The following is a 4,830-nucleotide window of genomic DNA, read 5'->3' as shown; positions in this document are numbered from 1 at the left end:
GACCTTGACCCTTAAAAGAGTAATGCAAAGAGCTGGGGCAGCCAGGTCAGTCAAGGAGAGGTGTGATAGGAGGATTCAATGATATGGAGATCTGAGTAGCCTGATCTGGGGGCAGGGTTCTAGGATGCCAGATATTTCTTGGTTCCTTCCTGTTTTCTAAGTGTACTTTTCCAGTTTTCTCCTTAATCTTGGGTACTATTCAGTATCCTTCCCTGTAAATCCCATTTCTCCTTCCTCAAGCCAGCGCTGGTTCAGTTCTTTACAACCAGGACCTCCGAGACATATAGAGTTCTCAGTAGTAGCAATTTTGGAAAAATGTTGGGTAAAGAGACCAACTGCCAGTGCGTTAAACTTCAGTGGAGAATAAAACTCTTAAAAAGGACAAGGAATGAAGGGAAGAATAAAGGTACTTAGGAGGGAAAAGTGGACAGAAGTTGTTGGAAAAGGGAGGGACTTCCCTGGTGGTCAAGTGGTTGAGAATCTGCCTGCCAGTGCAGGGGATTTGGGTTTGATCCCTGGGAAGATCCCACATGCCTCAGGGCAACTAAATCCATATGCCACAACTACTGAAGGCTGAGTGCTCTAGAGCCCATGGTCCCCAACAAGAGAGGCCACCATGATGAGAAGGCTGCGCACCGTAATGAAGAGTAGCCCCAGCTTGCCATGCACAGCAACAGGCACCTAGCACAGCAAAAATATATAAGAAAGTAGGGAAGAAAGGAAGAAAAAGGAGGTCTGAGTCCATTTGTAGGCTAAAGGGCAGAAGCCAGTGGGAAAAAGCCACTGGAATAAATTCCTTCCTTTTCTTGACATCTAAGGTCTCCTGCAAAATGATTTCCATCTGGCTTTCAAGGAAATTGCCAACAAGGCCTTACTGTATAATATCAGTTCAGTTCAGTTCAGTAGCTCAGTCATGTCCAACTCTGCAACCTGATGGACTGCAGCATGCCAGGCTTCCCTGTCCATCACCAACACCTAGAGCTTGCTCAAACTCATGTCCATTGAGTTGGTGACGCCATCCAACCATCTCATCCTCTGTCGTCCCCTTCTCCTGCCTTCAACGTTCCCCAGCATCAGGGTCTTTTCCAATGAGTCAGTTCTTCACATCAGGTGGCCAAGTATTGGAGTTTCAACTTCAGCATCAGTCCTTCCAGTGAATATTCAGGACTCATTTCTTTTTGGATGGACTGGTTGGATCTCCTTGCAGTCCAAGGGACTCTCAAGAGTCTTCTCCAATACCACAGTTCAAAAGCATCAATTCTTTGGTGCTCAGCTTTCTTTATAGTCCACCTCTCACATCCATACATGACCACTGGAAAAACCAAAGCTTTGACTAGACGGACCTTTGTTGGCAAAGTAATGTCTCTGCTTTTTAATATGCTGTCTAGGTTGGTCGTAGCTTTTCTTCCAAGGAGCAAGTGTCTTTTAATTTCATGGCTGCAGTCACCATTTGCAGTGATTTTGGAGCCCAAAAACATAAAGTCTGTTACCGCTTCCATTGTTTCCCCATCTACTTGCCATGAAGTGATGGGACCAGATGCCATGATCTTAGTTTTCTGAATGTTGAGCTTTAAGCCAACTTTTTCACTCTCCTCTTTCACTTTCATCAAGAGGCTTTTTAGTTCTTTGCTTTCTGCCATAAGGGGGCTTTCATCTGCATATCTGAGGTTATTGATATTTCTCCTGGCAATCTTGATTCCAGCTTGTGATTCATCCAGCCTGGCATTTCACATTTCACATTTAACTCTGCATAAGTTAAATAAGCAGGGTAACAATATACAGCCTTGGCGTACTCCTTTCCCAATTTGGAACTGTCTGTTGTTCCATGTCCAGTTCTAACTGTTGCTTCTTGACCTGCATACAGATTTCTCAGAAGGCAGGTCAGGTGGTCTGGTATTCCCATCTCTTGAAGAACTTTTCATAGTTTGTTGTGATCCACACAGTCAAAGACTTTGGTGTAGTCAATAATGCAGATGTTTTTCTGGAACTCTCTTGCTTTTTTGATGATCTAACAGATGTTGGCAATTTGATCTCTGGTTCCTCTGGCTTTTCTAAAACCGGCTTGAATATCTGGAAGTTCACAGTTCACATACTGTTGAAGCCTGGCTTGGAGGATTTTGAGCATTACTTTGCTAGCGTGTGAGATGAGTGCAATTGTGCAATAGTTGAAACATTCTTTGGCATTGCCTTTCTTGGGGACTGGAATGGAAACTGACCTTTTCTAGTCCTGTGGCCACTGCTGAGTTTTCCAAATTTGCTGGTATATTGAGTGCAGCACTTTAACAGCATTATCTTTTAGGATTTGAAATAGCTCAGCTGGAATTCCATCACCTCCACTAGCTTTGTTCGTAGTGATGCTTCCTAAGGCCCACTTGACTTCACATTTCAGGATGTCTGGCTCTAGGTGAGTGATCACACCATCGTGATTATTTGTGTCGAGAAGATCTTTTTCATATAGTTCCGTGTACTGTTGCCACCTCTTCTTAGTATCTTCTGCTTCTGTTAGGTCCATTCCATTTCTTCCTTTATTGTGCTCATCTTTGCTTGAAATGTTCCCTTGGTATCTCTAATTTTCTTGAAGAGATGTGTAGTCTTTCCCATTCTATTGTTTTCCTCTATTTCTTTGCACTGATCACTGAAGAAGGCTTTCTTATCTCTCCTTGCTGTTCTTTGGAACTCCACATTCAAATGGGTATATTTTTCCTTTTCTCCTTTGCCTTTTGCTTCTCTTCTTTTCTCAGATATTTGTAAGGCCTCCTCAGACAACCATTTTGCCTTTTAGTATAGTATAGAGAACTATATTCAGTATACTCTAATAAACCATAATGGAAAAGAATATTAAAAAAAAAGAATGTATATATATGTGTGTGTGTGTGTGTGTGTGTGTGTGTGTGCATGTGTGTGTATAACTGAATCATTTTGCTGTAGAACAGTAATTAATACAACACTGTAAACCAATTATACTTTAAAAAAATTCTTAATATTCCCTAAGATTAAGTCAATTGGGTCATTTACTATTCTGCACAAAGTATCTCTTATCTGTCTTTGTTTTCTATTTGTTTTTACTCAACATGTAACCTAATGATCCCACTGGACCCCAAGACTTATGCAGTCTTTTTCTATTCCCTGAGTGTGATTTCCTCTGACTGCAAAACTCCAGTGTATTTTGTATTCTCTTATCACTTCTAATCAGATTGAGCCCTTGAACAATGGTTGTTTTTGTCCTCATCTCATTGCTCCTTCTTGGGAATGTGATTCCTGCAGCACTCACACAGCACAGTGATTCACACATTGGAGGTGCTCAGTAAGTACTAGTTGAATTCACAAGGAAGGCAACAGAAGGCTTCTTAACAGGGATTGAGGTTTAATGGTCAGAGAGTCTCAGGGAATTCTTCTGTCCATCACGGTGGATACTGGTGCGTCTGTTCATCCAGTGTTAGGTCAGGGAGCAAGGCAATGGTGCAGCACTCGGAGTCCTAGTCTGAGGGAAACCTCCACGCGTCTGTGTGGTTCTCTCTCCCATCCAGGATGTGATTAATCATCTGTGCAAAGACAGTGAAGGAACTGTTGCTACACACAATATGGATTCCCTCAATATTGAAAAGTTCAGCATAAAAGAGTACATAAGCTAGTCCCATTTTACAGGACGTTGCAAACAGGCAGAAGTGAGCATGGTGGGGAGGGAGGAGTCAGGCAGCTGGGTGGGCACCGGAGGCTTCTGGGTGCTGTTCTACTTCTAGGTCTGGCTGATGTCACACGGGTGTGTTCACTTTGCGACAACTCACCAAGCCACACACTCATGATTTGTATATTTTTCTTTATGTGTATCACACTTTATTCCAAAATTTTATTTAAAAATATTTCCTGTGTGTGTGCTCATTTAATTAATTATCCAATGAAGCTGTTCTAGCAACAGAGCATTAAAAGGCAACAGGAAGTCTATCACACACATTAAAGCAAACCCCCTTCTCTAAATGTACTGTTCTTGGCTGCCTTGCTCTGCAGGAGGATCTTATGTTGCTGTAGGAGAGACTGAATTTTATAGTACAAATCTGCTTGAAAAAAATTTCCATGATTACATGCTATAACAAGAAAAATAAAATCAGCCAACAGGAAGGAAATGGAATTGTTCTCAGCAGCAAAGAACAATGTCCTGGGTTGCTTCCTCTTTGTAGTGTAGCCCAGGGTAAACAAAACGAGCATCCTGATGGATTTTATTTTAAGCAGGTTTAACTTTGACTATAATAAGCACGAGATAATTAAGAAATAAGTAGAATGTTTATTTGACATTGTCTCAGATGTTAAGGCTCTGTACTGGAAGTCTCTCTCACAGAGGATCAGGGAGTTATTCTTTTGTTCCTTTCTTTTCTATTCCAACAGTTAGTGGTTATTTTTCACTTGGATTTGTAAATTCCTAGAGGGCAATATTCCCAATTTTGGAAAGCATCTGTTGATAGTAAAAAGGGAATGAGTGATTGCAGTGGTAAAATCCTTGCTTGCTGCATGAGGGCTACCACATTCACCTTCCTTTTTTGCCTCCCCAGTCTCTCTTTCATGATCTAAGTAAGCCCCACAGCATCAATATTTTGTCTCTATGGCACACAGGGTTCAACTTTGCAGTTGCCTGAATGGCAACCCACTCCAGTATTCTTGTCTGGAGAATTCCATGGACAGAGAGAGGAGCCTGGTGAGCTACAGTGTATGGGGTCGCAAAAAGTTAGACAAGACTGAGTGACTAACACTTTCACTTATCTTCCCCCACAAGGCTGGAAACTTCCAGGTGGCAGAGATCATTCTCTTAGGGTAGAAGATGGATCTTCTTCTGCACTG

Source organism: Cervus elaphus, chromosome 19, assembly GCF_910594005.1.
Source record: "Cervus elaphus chromosome 19, mCerEla1.1, whole genome shotgun sequence".
NCBI lineage: Eukaryota > Metazoa > Chordata > Mammalia > Artiodactyla > Cervidae > Cervus > Cervus elaphus.
Note: the sequence above shows the minus strand (reverse complement) of the source record.